Source organism: Helianthus annuus, chromosome 8, assembly GCF_002127325.2.
Source record: "Helianthus annuus cultivar XRQ/B chromosome 8, HanXRQr2.0-SUNRISE, whole genome shotgun sequence".
Classification (NCBI taxonomy): Eukaryota; Viridiplantae; Streptophyta; class Magnoliopsida; order Asterales; family Asteraceae; genus Helianthus; species Helianthus annuus.
This window is the reverse complement of record NC_035440.2, coordinates 1239140-1256023: the sequence shown is the minus strand read 5'-3', so window position 1 is coordinate 1256023 and position 16884 is coordinate 1239140. Positions and strand designations below refer to the sequence as shown.

The 16884-nt window shown below is 40.0% G+C and overlaps 1 non-coding gene across 1 annotated transcript; it reads left to right on the top strand.

The window, feature by feature from the left end:
* Window positions 1-16659: 16659 nt before the first annotated feature.
* On the top strand, window positions 16660-16732 carry TRNAR-ACG. The gene has a single exon. It is a non-coding gene; the product is annotated as a tRNA-Arg (tRNA).
* Window positions 16733-16884: the final 152 nt, after the last annotated feature.

Sequence of the window (16884 nt, the reverse complement as noted above, 5' to 3'; positions counted from 1 at the left end):
TTTTATTGTTTGGATAGCTTGTTTACTTAATTTTTTCATTGTTCGGTATAGTAGTTAACTTTTTTATTGTTTGGATAGCTTGTTTACTGTTGTGGACAGGTAGCTGCATTTTTTTAAGATAGCTGCATTTTTTAAGGTGGCTTGTCACTTCATATCTTCACCATTTAATGCATTTCTTCACCATCCCTACTGACATCTTCATATCTTCACCTTCCCTCCCTTCCACTCTCACATCATTAAAATCTTCTTTTGAAAGATTGTATGTTTTTCCCATTAATGTGTGGTTGTTGTGATTTAATTAGGTTGCTACCATCATTAAAATCTTCTTTTCCTTTCCTGCATTATATCTCTTACATATATAACATATCCCACATATCATCTTTTTCTCTATCTTTCAAACTTAAGAAGTTATCTCTTACATATATAACATATCTCACATATCTTCTTTTTCTCTATCTTTCAAACTTAAGATTCAAGCATTGATTATCGTTCCAGGTTACTCTCTTATGTCGTGGTTTTTCTCACAGGCGTTCTTACAGGCGTTATTGTCGGTGTAACCGTTGCATTTTTCTATAGTACCCGTCAAAGGAACTGTGAACCCAGAGCTATGCCACTGTCTCCGCTTCCGTCTATGCCACTGTCTCCGCTTCCGTCTCCGTCACCGATTGTATCCCCGCTTTGCCCTCCGGCTATATATAAATCGCATCCCCAGGTTCCAAAGAGACCACAATCTTATTCGATGTTTCTAGGATATGACTGTAATTCAAAACTAGGGAAGATGTCGCTCTGTAGTCGACAAACGTATGCTGTTTTTTAAACTCAAGTAGTATCGCCCTTTTTTTAAAGCTTGGGAAAACCCATGGGTATCATGAAGATGTCGCTCTGTAGTCGACAAACTAGTGTATGTTGTTTGTGTGAATTGATGAACCAGAAGAATTGTGATCAAAAGTTGAATACGAAAATAGAGTTTTTGGGGTGTAACTGCCCAATGGCATTTAATCCAATTTTTTGGACAAAACTGCCATTTAACTGCCATTTTCAAACATTTCGAAAATGTGGCAAAATTCAGAAAAATAAAATTTCTGTTACATTTTTATTAAAGCAATTTAATAAAAATAAAATTTTTTATTGTTTGGATAGCTTGTTTACTTAATTTTTTCATTGTTCGGTATAGTAGTTAACTTTTTTATTGTTTGGATAGCTTGTTTACTGTTGTGGACAGGTAGCTGCATTTTTTTTAAGGTAGCTGCATTTTTAAGGTGGCTTGTCACTTCATATCTTCACCATTTAATGCATTTATTCACCATCCCTACTGACATCTTCATATCTTCACCTTCCCTCCCTTCCACTCTCACATCTTCACATCATTAAAATCTTCTTTTGAAAGATTGTATGTTTTTCCCATTAATGTGTGGTTGTTGTGATTTAATTAGGTTGCTACCATCATTAAAATCTTCTTTTCCTTTCCTGCATTATATCTCTTACATATATAACATATCCACATATCATCTTTTTCTCTATCTTTCAAACTTAAGAAGTTATCTCTTACATATATAACATATCCCACATATCTTCTTTTACTCTATCTTTCAAACTTAAGATTCAAGCATGGATTATCGTTCCAGGTTACTCTCTTATGTCGCGGTTTTTCTCACAGGCGTTCTTACAGGCGTTATTGTCGGTGTAACCGTTGCATTTTTCTATAGTACCCGTCAAAGGAACTGTGAACCCAGAGCTATGCCACTGTCTCCGCTTCCGTCTATGCCACTGTCTCCGCTTCCGTCTCCGTCACCGATTGTATCCCCGCTTTGCCCTCCGGCTATATATAAATCGCATCCCCAGCTTCCAAAGAGACCACAATCTTATCCGAGGTTTCTAGGATATGACTGTAATTCAAAACTAGGGAAGATGTCGCTCTGTAGTCGACAAACGGATGCTGTTTTTTAAACTCAAGTAGTATCGCCCTTTTTTTAAAGCTTGGGAAAACCCATGGGTATCATGAAGATGTCGCTCTGTAGTCGACAAACTAGTGTATGTTGTTTGTGTGAATTGATGAACCAGAAGAATTGTGATCAAAAGTTGAATACGAAAATCGAGTTTTAGGAGTGTAACTGCCCAATGGCAGTTAATCCAATTTTTTGGACAAAACTGCCATTTAACTGCCATTTTCAAACATTTCGAAAATGTGGCAAAATTCAGAAAAATAAAATTTCTGTCACATTTTTATTAAAGCAATTTAATAAAAATAAAATTTTTTATTGTTTGGATAGCTTGTTTACTTAATTTTTTCATTCTTCGGTATAGTAGTTAACTTTTTTATTGTTTGGATAGCTTGTTTACTGTTGTGGACAGGTAGCTGCATTTTTTTTAAGGTAGCTGCATTTTTTAAGGTGGCTTGTCACTTCATATCTTCACCATTTAATGCATTTTTTCTTCACCATCCCTACTGACATCTTCATATCCTCACCTTCCCTCTCTTCCACTCTCACATCTTCACATCATTAAAATCTTTTTTTTGAAAGATTGTATGTTTTTCCCATTAATGTGTGGTTGTTGTGATTTAATTAGGTTGCTACCATCATTAAAATCTTCTTTTCCTTTCCTGCATTATATCTCTTACATATATAACATATCCCACATATCATCTTTTTCTCTATCTTTCAAACTTAAGAAGTTATCTCTTACATATATAATGTTAGGGCTGGATTTTTACTATGAATGATCCTTATACGTGATCCTAACCAGTGATCCTTATTTCTTTGGCAGGCAGTGATCCTCAGCCGGACCTCAGGATCAGGACCACGGGACATTGAGGTGATCCTTATACTAACGGTCACTTTCGATTACTACAATATTATTTTGCAGGAACATCTAGCAGGATATGCCCTACATATCATGATCCAGGGACGCGCTTTTACAAATATGGCAAGAGCTGAATTGAAGATGAACGTTGTGCCGGATATGGAAACATGGCTTGATCTAAGGGCAGCAATTTAGGCTAGATTATCTTTATTTCTAAAGGGGTAATGAGCTGATTAGTGGTCTATCTACCTAAAATAAGTTACCTACACATGTATAAATACCCATCTTCCTCATTCGGAAGAACACACACAACATACGACACAACTCTCAACACTTAGACACTCAGTGATCCTTGTACTCAGCTCATTATCATCCGAAGTTGTAACTACATTTTTATTATATTGAAATTGGTGATCGGTAGTTGCCATCACCCGAGGTTTTTTATGCCGGAGATCATACATTGATCAAGGGCTTTTTCCTCGTATAAATCACTGTGTCTTTGTATCTTTATCACAGAAGTGATCCTTTACTTTCATAGCTAACCAAGCATCATACCCCGTTTACATAAAGTTTGGTGACATTATCCTTGTGTGATTTTTGACCAAAACAGTTTGGCGCCCACCGTGGGGCAATTGGTGCTTCATTCATAAAGAAAATCTTTTGTTCGAAATCATTTCAAAGAGTTACATGGCTTCATCATTGAAGACCACCTCCACGGCGATGTCTGCAGTCACCTCAGCACAAACCACTCTACCTCCTCCACCGGCAGGATCCCAGAGAAATGCTGAGAAGAGACCAACCCCTTCTTTCTCTAAACCTCCATCTTCCTCTGCTATGAATTCTTCTACTCCCAGTACTAGTGATGTGTTTGCTTTAATTTTGCAGATGAAGGATCGTATGCAGCGGCAGGATGAAACTAATGACAGGATCCTCAGGGAGATTGGAGATCTCAAAAGACAAAAGAAAGCGGCAGAGGATCATTCCCCACTGATGCCAAAATCCTTGAGTTTTGAGACTCCAATGGTCACCTCTCAGCCATCAGGGATCCCAGACGTACAGATCACAGGGGAGACGAGAGGATTACATCTCAAGTCAGCAGCAATGACTCGGACATCGGGCTCGTATTTTCAGCCAGCAGGATCCTATCCTCAGTATGTGGGATCCTTCATGAATCCGGAAGCCTATCCGGGGGCACAGCAGTTTCAAGGATCCTACTTTATTCCAGGATCGTTCCAGGGCCCAGGATCCTCCTTTGTTCCAGGATCATCCCAGGTTCAAGGATCCTCCTTCGTTCCAGGATCATCCCAGATACCAGGATCCTTACAGATGCCAGGATCCCTAAAAAGTTTGCAAGCAGGGAGTCTAGATGTCCATCAAGGGGACTTCATTCCAATGCAGACCATTGCTTCCACTGGTCCCTCCGTTGTTCCAGAATCCCAGCAATACGGATTCCCTAACTTGAACCCAATGGGAGGTAACACTTTAAATAATTATCCTACCACTAACCATGGATTCATGCAGGATACAGGTACCAATCACGCTATGGCCAGGGAATTACAGAAACTAAAGGACATGATCTCAAGTGTTCCAGGGGTAGTCAAGCCTATCCCAGAGATTGCAGATGGAAGCCACAAGGTATCACGCTTTGCACCACCAATTTGTGATGCAGAGGTGCCCAAAAGGTTCCATATCCCTACCATGAAGCTGTATGATGGCACAACGGATCCAGAGGAGCATATAGCACAATACAGGGAAAGGATGGAAATCAATCCTATCCCAGAAAAGTTAAAGGAAGCATGCCTATGTAAAGGATTTGGATCCACTCTAACTGGATCAGCTCTTAAGTGGCTGCTAAGTCTTCCCCCTTACTCTATTACTTCATTTGCTAATTTAGTTAATTTATTCAATAACCAATTCTCTTGTAGTAGAAAATTTGAAAAATTAACTAGTGATTTGTACAGGATAACTCAAAATAATAATGAATCATTAAGGGATTATATAACTAAATTTAGTAAAGAATCCTTGGATATTCCCAACTTAGATATGGCTACGGCTGTTGAAGCCTTCAAAATGGGACTACTTAAGGATTCATTATTCTATGATGATCTTGTTATGACACCTTGCAGGAATTTAGATGAAGTAAGAACTCGAGCACTCAGGTTTATCCGGCTAGAGGATGACAAGAGGATCCAGGAGAGACAAGTAGGATCCTCAAAACAAGATAATCAAGGATCCTCCTTCAAAAGCAACAAGTTCAAATCCTACCATAGAAACGAGAACAAGAATGTGCAGGCTGTCGACCAAGAGGAGGATGATGAAGAATATCCTCCAATCTCAGAATATTGTTTTTCCGTTGATAATCATGAACTAATCCTTGCAATGCAGAATCTAGGTGAAAAGGCTAGGTGGCCCAGGAAGAATGATAAACCATCCGGGACTAAAGACAAGTCCAAATGGTGTGCATACCATGAGGATTTCGGCCATCTGACTGAAGATTGCATAGCCTTAAGAAAGGAAATTGGATACCTGCTAAGCAAGGGGCATCTAAAAGAATTGCTGGGGAGAAAAAAGCAAAGGACCCAGGATCCCGAAAGGATCCCCGAAAAAGCCCCAGCACCTCCGGCAAATGCACAAGTGATCAACTTCATATCCGGAGGATCAGACATTTGTGGTACATCCTTTTCAGCGGCCAAAAGACATGCAAAGGAATCAAAAATGGACAATGGAGAAAGGCCTATTAGAACATCAAGTGTTTCAGAAGGGAAAACGATAACCTTTGATGAGGATGATCGCATTAACATCCAGGATCCTCATCATGATAGTTTAGTTATTACTCTCTTTATTTCTAACCATTTTGTCCGCAGGATCCTTATCGATGGAGGAAGCTCAGTAAACATTATCCAGCTTGATGTACTGAAGAAAATGGGTATCCCAGAATCAGACATCACACCAAGATCCTCCGTGCTTGTAGGATTTAGTGGAGAAACGAAGAAAACTCTGGGGGACATCAAACTCCCAATCTACGTAGAAGGATTACATAATTACCAAAAATTTTGTGTTATTGACTGTTTGTCTTGTTGCAACGTTATCCTTGGCAGGCCTTGGATACATGACATGAAAGCGGTTCCATCTACCTACCATCAATGTGTGAAGCTCCCTAGCCCATGGGGGATAATCAAGATCGACAGTGATCAGCAGGAGGCTAAGGATTGTTATACCTCATCCATGAAGCCAACCTCGAAGCCAAGGGAGCAATAGCAATTACAGTATCCTCCGAGGAATATCTTGGAGGCAAGGGAACAAGATGTGGACGAAATCTTCTTGGATCCTAGTGATCCTGAATCAAAAATCTATATCGGATCAGGGATCCTTGGCCAAATGAAAGAAGACTTAATATCCTTCCTCAAAAGAAGAAAATCCACCTTTGCTTGGAAACATGAAGATATGACAGGTATATCTAAGGATATTATTACTCACAAACTTGGCATTGACAGGTCTATCAAACCAATCCATCAAAAAAGGAGGAAGTTTGCACCAGAAAGGAATGCCATTATCCAAGAAGAAGTAGAGAAACTACTTCGAGCAGGTATGATCAGAGAGGTAAAATATCCTAAATGGTTAGCCAATGTGGTTGTTGTCCAAAAGAAAAACGGAAAGTGGAGGGTATGTGTCGATTTCACTGATTTGAATAAGGCATGTCCCAAGGATCCTTTCCCATTACCCCACATTGACTCCATGGTGGATGCAACAGCGGGGCATGAACTGTTAACCTTTATGGATGCATCATCTGGATTCCAACAAATCCAGATGGAACCATCTGACCAAGAGGATACAGCCTTTATGACCCCAACCGGTTTATATTGTTATATTGCCATGCCTTTTGGACTAAGAAATGCAGGTGCAACATATCAAAGGCTGGTAAATATGATGTTCAAGGATCAAATTGGAAAAACTATGGAGGTGTACATAGATGATATGGTGGTCAAGTCAAAGAAAGCAGAGGATCACCTAAGGGACTTGGAAGAAGCATTCGATATCCTTGATAATTATAACATGAAACTTAATCCTTCAAAATGCCATTTTGGTGTTAAGGCAGGAAAGTTCTTAGGATACATGGTAACCCAGAGGGGCATTGAAGCAAGCCCGGAACAAATCAAAGCATTAATAAATATCAAATCTCCTGCCAATGCCAAGGATGTTCAAAGACTAACAGGCAGGATAGCAGCTTTGAACAGGTTCATATCGAAATCCTCAGAAAAGTGCAAAGAATTCTACGATATCCTAAGGAAGAATAAGAAGTTCGAATGGACTGAGAAGCATGAAAATGCTTTACAAGCCCTAAAAAAGTATATGTCCTCAGCACCAGCATTAGCAAAACCGGAAAAAGGAGATGTGTTATCCTTATATCTGGCGGTATCCTCAACCGCTGTAAGTGCTGTCCTTGTTAAGGATCACGAAGGTACACAATATCCTATCTACTATGTAAGTAAAAGTCTACTTGATGCCGAATCCAGGTACTCACACCTCGAAAAACTTATCCTTGCATTAATCATGGCATCCACTAAGTTAAGGCATTATTTTGAAATCCATACTATTGTTGTTAAAACTAATTTTCCAATTAAGAATGTCCTCAGGAAACCGGATATGTCAGGGAGAATGGCTAAGTGGGCAGTGAAGCTTAGTGCCCACGATATAAGATACGAACCAAGAACAGCCATTAAATCTCAAGCACTAGCTGACTTTGTGGCTGATTTCAGTAGTGATCTACAAAAGGAAGCAGAATTGGAGGTCCAGCAGCTGGATGAGACCAAGGATCCTTGGATACTACACACCGACGGATCCTCAAATATCAAAGGCACAGGGCTTGGGATCCTACTAAAATCGCCACAGGGGGACATAATACCCCACTCCATAGCTTGTGAGTTCCAGGCAACTAACAATGAGGCTGAGTATGAAGCCTTAATTGCTGGCTTACAAATTGCTAAGGATATGGGGGTAAAGTATCTCGAAGTATATGTAGATTCATTATTAATTGCCAATCACTTTAATGGATCCTATGCTGTTAAAGGTGAAAAACTAACCAAATATTTAGAGATAGTCAAAGAATTGGCACTCTCTTTTGTTTCTTTTAGCTTAACACAGGTACCAAGGGAGGATAACACGGAAGCTGATGCATTGGCCAACCTAGGATCATCCTTGAAGATTCCAGAGGATATAAGTATCCCTATCATCCATATCCTGGCTCCTGCTATTGAAAAACAGGTGGCCATGGAAATAGAAGAGGATACTGCAATGATCCCTAGTGAAGAAGCCCAACCTAATTCAGGATCATGGATCTCACCGATCATGGGATATTTGCAACACGGGGAGATCCCGATGGGAGAAAATCCTAGAGCTTTCAGGATTAAGGTATCTCAATTCACAATTCTGAATAATGTATTATATAAGCGATCTCTTGCAGGACCATATTTGAGATGTATCGAGGATCCTGAAATTGAAGAGGTGTTGAAGGATTTCCATGAAGGAGATTGTGGAAACCACACTGGGGGCAGGGCATTATTCTCAAGGATCCTTAGAACAGGATACTACTGGCCAACCATGAAAAGGGATGCTATAGAGTATGCTAAGAAATGTGATCCTTGCCAAAGACATAGCAATATCCTTCACCAACCAGCTGAATTACTACACCCCATACCATCCTCTTGGCCATTCATGAGATGGGGAATGGATATAGTTGGCAAGCTTCCTAAAGCACCTGGTGGAAAAGTATTTATGCTTGCCATGACTGACTATTTTTCCAAGTGGATAGAAGCTGAAGCCTTTGCTCAAGTCAGAGAGAAGGAAGTTATATCCTTTATCAAAAGAAACATTATAACCAGATTTGGCATCCCCTCTGAAATTATATGTGATAATGGTTCTCAATTCATTGGAAGGAGAACCACTAACTTTTGTGACAGTTGGGGAATCAAGATGATAACATCAACACCAGTTCATCCACAAGCCAATGGTCAAGCAGAATCATCCAATAAGATCATCATCAACAATCTGAAGAAAAAGCTAGGATCCAAGAAAGGGAAATGGGCAGAAGAATTGCCTTATGTGCTATGGGCTGATAGGACAACTCCCAAAAACGCCACTGGTCAAACACCTTTCTCTTTAGTATTTGGGGCAGAAGCAGTGATCCCAACAGAAATGGTGATCCCAACTGCTAGAACAAGTGCTCGTGATCCTGAAGAAAATGCTGCAACTCTAGCTCAGGATTTGGATACTATTGAGGAAATCAGGGATCTAGCCAGAATAAGGATGGCAAGCTACCAACAAAGAATGGCTGGTGCCTACAACAAAAATGTCAGGATAAGAAAGTTCCAAGTCGGAGATATGGTATTAAGAAAAGCATTTCAAAATACTATTAATCCTGCTGACGGGAAGCTAGCACCAAAATGGGAAGGTCCCTACTTAATTGAAGCCGAAGCAGGAAAGGGGGCATACAGGCTGCTAACCATGGAAGGGAACTTGTTGCCAAGAGCATGGAATGCTGTTCACTTAAAGAAATATTTCATGTGAACAGGATCCTTCATGCATGTGATCCTTACATTGGAGTATCCTTGAAGGATCCCGGTGCCATTGATGATCCTCATTCTGGTAATATGCTTATCCTAAAACTATTGCATTTTCTTACTTTTTGCCTAAGGATAAGGATCATGTATCCTTCATCCTCTACTCACAAACCATTTGAGTTATGATAGTTCAGGTATCTTCAACAAATTGTCAAAGATCACCAAAAGCACCACAGATCCTTGGGTACAACCCCAGTTATCCTTGGGATTATCCCCAGTTTCCGCCAGCAGCGCACGATGATCCTGATATAGTTCACGTCTTTGGGATCAGTACCCACTTTCGGGGCTGGCGACCTCATCGTACTGGCTATACTTGGGATCCTACGTATAATGGTGGACGCACCATACATCCGTTCCTAAGGTTTCTAACGTTTTCACGTTAGCTAAGGTTTTGACATTTTCATGTCACTAAGTTTGGATAGTTGCCAGAAAGGGCCATACTCCAGTTTACATACGATCCTTTGGGCTTGTCCCCAGTTATCCTATGGGCTTGTCCCCAGTGATCCTCCGGGATCATCCTCAGTTGTCCTATGGGCTTGTCCCCAGTGATCCTCCGGGATCATCCCCAGTTATCCTTTGGGCTCGTCCCCAGTGATCCTCTGGGATCATTCTCAGTTATCCTTTGGGCTTGTCCCCAGTTACTAACTTATCCTTTATATTGGCTTAGTCCCAAGTTGTATTCCATCTTTTCAGGTTTTCGAAGTCAAACGATTAAGGATCCTTGATCCTTATTATCCATTAAAGTTTTACCTATGGTTGTACCAATTAAAGGTTAGGATCCTAACGTGGATCTTCAGGTATGATCCTTAACTATTTTCAATTTCATTATTCATTACCCTAACCAACCCTTATACTTTGACAACCAAACCTATGATCCTTGAACCAAAATACTTTGAATAATTTCAATTTGAGGATATTTGATCTAGGATCATATCCTAAGTTTATCAAACACTTTTTCAACTCTCATTATTTTAACAAATATAGCAATTAAGAAATAAGAGGATTATTGAAGGATAACAACACAAGAGAAGCCAGAAAAGTTAAGTTATATTATTTAACAAAAGGATCATTAACCCTTTCAAAAAGTTGTCAAAATTGCCAACCCACATTTCTACCAGCAAAACGTGGCCCGTCCACACGGGTTGGCAAAGGGTGTCCATTGTCTATGCGGTCTTAGCATTTTTGCAGGAAAGTAAAAGCGGCAGGATCACAAAGGCTTCATCCCCCAAACAGAGGATCCCTCCACCTTTTGTAATCCTACCTATTGTCTAAAAGGATCCAGGATCCTTAACCCTAAGAAACTATTGTTTAAGTTACAGACCATAAATTGTTCCAAACACCACTACCACAGAAAACCACTACCAATCCTAAAAAATTGGGCTCCGGCCTAGTCTCGAAATATCCATCATCGCCCAATCATGCAGCTTACTTCTCCGCTGCTCCATCTCCACCAGCATCTTCACCTTGATCCTTGCCAGCACCACCTCCCTCCAGCCTTGGGACATCCTCAGCATCTTCCTCATCATCCAAGTCCGCCAGCCTTGCCTTCCAACCTTCAACGTCCCATGAGCTTTTGTCAAAGGTGGGATCCTGAGCCTCCTCAGCCATTTGAAGTTGGATCTTGTACATAGCAATCGCCGCTGAGACCTTGGCATCTTGGGTGATCTCCTGCTTCTCATTATCCATGTCAATCAGCCATTGAGCAGCTTCATCTTTGGTAGCTTGGAGTTCCTTCTCAAGATCCGCTATCCTAAGATCCTTTAATACACCCATTTGCTGAAGGTCGGCAATCTGGCTCTCCTGATTTTCAACGTGGCCAAGATAAGTTTCAATCTCAGCAAGTTTCTGCAACAAAAAAAAAAGAGACAAGCTCAGAATCAGGTGATCCTCAAGAAGGATACTAGAGACAGATAACCAACAGGGGCAGTGATCCTCACCTCGTTCACATAATCAAGAAATTGCTGACGAAGGAGAGGGAATCCTTGGAGTTCATCAGAAGCTTTCCTCTTTTTTCCCTTGCCCCGAATGGACGCTTTAGGAGCTGAGACTGAAGGGCTGGCAGCGGGAGCTTTCTTCTTTGAGGAAGTAACGTTGGCAAGGTCACTGATCCCAAACTTGGAGGCAGACTTAACGGACCTGGCAGACTTTCCGGCACCTACACAATTCAAAAACAAGATAAGTTCCCTTGTTAAATTAAATACTTTCACATAAAACTTATTTTCTATGAGGATACTTACTTGACATTGTGACAGATGCAGAGGATATCTCTTGAGAATCTTGGATAATAATCTGGAAGCTTCGAACTTCAGGATCAAGCTTCTTGAAAGCTAACACTCTCTCTTTGGCAGCAGGGGTCAACCTTAAGTGAGCAACGGAGATAGCTGCATAAAAAGACAAAAAAGAAAAGACATCAGTGATCCTCATCATATGAGACAGAACTGATAGTGATCCTTCGAGGATCCTCTATCCTACCATGAGTGGCCCATTCCTTGGGCAGATCCTTCCCATCCGGGATGGAATCCCTCTTAACAAAGAAGAATCGACGTTTCCAGTTGGTATCATTCTTGGTCACTTTAAAAATAGGGTGATCCTCCCCAGCTTTCCGTTTCAGCAGATACCGGTGGGAACCAAACGTAGTAAGATCATAGAGCTCGGCCAGCTCTGCCATCCCCAGATCAATCCCTTCTTGCTCGATGATCCTCTCGAAGGTATATAGAACCCTCCAGATCATCGGCATAGCTTGGATATATGAGATGCCGGTAAGAGAAAAGAAAGATTGGGTAAACATCGGAAAAGGATATGAATACCCAATGAGGAAGGGAGTAGCAGGAAAAGCCACCCAAGTGTCCGAAACAAAATCACTCAAAGCAGTAGGATCAAAAGACTTAAAAACAACATTCGCCGGGAAGCAATGGCGAATCTTGTCTATCTGGATATCGGTAAAACAGCACCTCTCCATAGGAGAATCCTTGATAATCCCCTGGCTTTTCAAGGGACTATCCTTCTTAGAGCCTTTGTGCGGTGAATTCCGAAGAAGCATGTTCGAGACAAAAACAGGATAAAAGTAAGAAAGAACAGAGCAAAGAAGAGAAAGAAGAAGATGATACCTGATCAAGCCTTCGGTGACGATTATAAAGGGAGATACTTCGAATTTAAATACAAAATGATCCTAACCCTATCTCCTATTTATAGTGATGATTCGCAGGGATTGTCACATCAGTGACGTAAATATCCTAACGGCTAGTCCATGTACAACGGCTAGTAAATCGGAATCGTCCGTTAGAGATAAGCTCAAAACAAAATATAACTCATCTATTTACATTTAACTCCTTATATTTTGGGGGCAATTGTTAGGGCTGGATTTTTACTATGAATGATCCTTATACGTGATCCTAACCAGTGATCCTTATTTCTTTGGCAGGCAGTGATCCTCAGCCGGACCTCAGGATCAGGACCACGGGACATTGAGGTGATCCTTATACTAACGGTCACTTTCGATTACTACAATATTATTTTGCAGGAACATCTAGCAGGATATGCCCTACATATCATGATCCAGGGACGCGCTTTTACAAATATGGCAAGAGCTGAATTGAAGATGAACGTTGTGCCGGATATGGAAACATGGCTTGATCTAAGGGCAGCAATTTAGGCTAGATTATCTTTATTTCTAAAGGGGTAATGAGCTGATTAGTGGTCTATCTACCTAAAATAAGTTACCTACACATGTATAAATACCCATCTTCCTCATTCGGAAGAACACACACAACATACGACACAACTCTCAACACTTAGACACTCAGTGATCCTTGTACTCAGCTCATTATCATCCGAAGTTGTAACTACATTTTTATTATATTGAAATTGGTGATCGGTAGTTGCCATCACCCGAGGTTTTTTATGCCGGAGATCATACATTGATCAAGGGCTTTTTCCTCGTATAAATCACTGTGTCTTTGTATCTTTATCACAGAAGTGATCCTTTACTTTCATAGCTAACCAAGCATCATACCCCGTTTACATAAAGTTTGGTGACATTATCCTTGTGTGATTTTTGACCAAAACATATAACATATCTCACATATCTTCTTTTTCTCTATCTTTCAAACTTAAGATTCAAGCATGGATTATCGTTCCAGGTTACTCTCTTATGTCGCGGTTTTTCTCACAGGCGTTCTTACAGGCGTTATTGTCGGTGTAACCGTTGCATTTTTCTATAGTACTCGTCAAAGGAACTGTGAACCCAGAGCTATGCCACTGTCTCCGCTTCCGTCTATGCCACTGTCTCCGCTTCCGTCTCCGTCACCGATTGTATCCCCGCTTTGCCCTCCGGCTATATATAAATCGCATCCCCAGCTTCCAAAGAGACCACAATCTTATCCGATGTTTCTAGGATATGACTGTAATTCAAAACTAGGGAAGATGTCGCTCTGTAGTCGACAAACGGATGCTGTTTTTTAAACTCAAGTAGTATCGCCCTTTTTTTAAAGCTTGGGAAAACCCATGGGTATCATGAAGATGTCGCTCTGTAGTCGACAAACTAGTGTATGTTGTTTGTGTGAATTGATGAACCAGAAGAATTGTGATCAAAAGTTGAATACGAAAAAATAGATTTTTTGGGGTGTAACTGCCCAATGGCAGTTAATCCAATTTTTTGGACAAAACTGCCATTTAACTGCCATTTTCAAACATTTCGAAAATGTGGCAAAATTCAGAAAAATAAAATTTCTGTCACATTTTTATTAAAGCAATTTAATAAAAATAAAATTTTTTATTGTTTGGATAGCTTGTTTACTTAATTTTTTCATTGTTCGGTATAGTAGTTAACTTTTTTATTGTTTGGATAGCTTGTTTACTGTTGTGGACAGGTAGCTGCATTTTTTTTAAGGTAGCTGCATTTTTTAAGGTGGCTTGTCACTTCATATCTTCACCATTTAATGCATTTCTTCACCATCCCTACTGACATCATCATATCTTCACCTTCCCTCCCTTCCACTCTCACATCTTCACATCATTAAAATCTTCTTTTGAAAGATTGTATGTTTTTCCCATTAATGTGTGGTTGTTGTGATTTAATTAGGTTGCTACCATCATTAAAATCTTCTTTTCCTTTCCTACATTATATCTCTTACATATATAACATATCCCACATATCATCTTTTTCTCTATCTTTCAAACTTAAGAAGTTATCTCTTACATATATAACATATCCCACATATCTTCTTTTTCTCTATCTTTCAAACTTAAGATTCAAGCATGGATTATCGTTCCAGGTTACTCTCTTATGCCGCGGTTTTTCTCACAGGCGTTCTTACAGGCGTTATTGTCGGTGTAACCGTTGCATTTTTCTATAGTACCCGTCAAAGGAACTGTGAACCCAGAGCTATGCCACTGTCTCCGCTTCCGTCTATGCCACTGTCTCCGCTTCCGTCTCCGTCACCGATTGTATCCCCGCTTTGCCCTCCGGCTATATATAAATCGCATCCTCAGCTTCCAAAGAGACCACAATCTTATCCGAGGTTTCTAGGATATGACTGTAATTCAAAACTAGGGAAGATGTCGCTCTGTAGTCGACAAACGGATGCTGTTTTTTAAACTCAAGTAGTATCGCCCTTTTTTTAAAGCTTGGGAAAACCCATGGGTATCATGAAGATGTCGCTCTGTAGTCGACAAACTAGTGTATGTTGTTTGTGTGAATTGATGAACCAGAAGAATTGTGATCAAAAGTTGAATACGAAAAATAGAGCCAACAAAATGGTATAAATTTTATATTTATTTTTTGTAAAGAATATGTTTTTTAAACTTTATTTGTTTTCCATCTAGCGGTTGATTTAGATGATGAAGAAGTTCCGGAGACCCAGTTCCATGTCGGTGAAAATGTTGGTGAACCTCAAAAAAAGAAACGTTCACACAAGAGGAAACCACCGGGTGAAGAACGCTTGAAAAGCAAACCGATACCATGGACTTCCAACGAGGAAATGAGCTTGTCCAAGGCTTGGCTAGAAATAACCGAAGACCCGAGATATAGTAAGTTGTCTTATAATAACTTATAATTATTTTTATGCTAACTATTGTTTCGTTTTTTATAGGTAACTATCAAAAGGAAAAAACATATTGGTCTCGTATTTACAAAGTTTTCCTCAAGTTGGAAGATCAACAAGAGGGATACCGTGATGCCGATGGTATCGGCTCGAAGTGGCGTAAAATGCGTCCTTTGATTCAAAGTTTCAACCAAATATACACTCGCCTAAATAACTCGAGTGTGCGCCAAAGTGATTCTGACGATGCGATGTTCCAAGCAAACGCCCAAAATGAATTCCGAGCCGAACACCGGAAGGCGTTTCCTTATCTTGCTATTTGGCAAGTTTTAAGAAAGAGTTCGAAATTTCACATAGTCATCGCCTTCGATCCATTTAAAACTCGTAGCCAACCGTCGGCTAAGCGGTCAAAAACCTCATCCTCAAACGACAATCAAAGTCAAGGGTCGGACGCTCGGTGCCAAATAAATCTCAACGACATTGAGGAAGATTTGGAAGAGCCACATGAAGAGGACTATGCGTTTGAACCACCACAACAGCCGGTTGGCCGAGATAGGGCCAAAAAAGCCGCCCAACCGTCTTCTAGCGGTGTACGAATCGATTACACCGAAACGTTCGAAAAAGTCACCAATAAGTTGGACGGCTTGTTGCAAACGAGCCAACAACGGCTCAACTTAAAAAAAGAACACGGTGACCGAAAGCTAAAGCTGAAAGATAGTCGTCAAAAAACACTTGATTTACAAATATTAACAACCGACACGACAAACCTTTCTGGAGCCGAGCTCGCTTTAGCCAAACAAATGAAGCAAGAAATTCGAGAAAAATATAACCTTTGTTGATTGTATTTTTTTTTTTTTGTTGATGTATTTTTTTTTTCGGTTGATGTATTTTTTATTTTGTTGAAGTAATTTTTTTTGTTGAAGTATTAGTTTTTATTTACTTTGATCAATACTTTTATAAAAAAAAAAGTAGGACTTTTTTATATCTTTTACATAAAAAAAGACAAAATAAATCAATGCCACGTGTCGCAAGACGCCCTAGCCAGCCAAGTTGTTCCACTCCCCTTTTTTTGCCCAAAATCCTCTAATCTGACGTGTCGGAAGACGCCCTCTCAAAAGAATGCCCCACTCCCTTTAGTCTTAGGTTGCATATTTTCTTTCGATAAAAGGTATAATCTTCAAGTAAAACTTATTAACAAAAATGACTCTGTGGCCCAATGGATAAGGCGCTGGTCTACGAAACCAGAGATTCTGGGTTCGATCCCCAGCAGAGTCGTATATGTTATATACTTTTTCTTTGAATTTTTAGATCTGTTGCACTGTTTCTTTTGCAATTTTTAGATACTTACACAAAAAGTTCTAATACAGTGAAAAAAAGTTCATTAATATTACATAAAATTATTGTAAAATATCCATAAACAAGGAAAT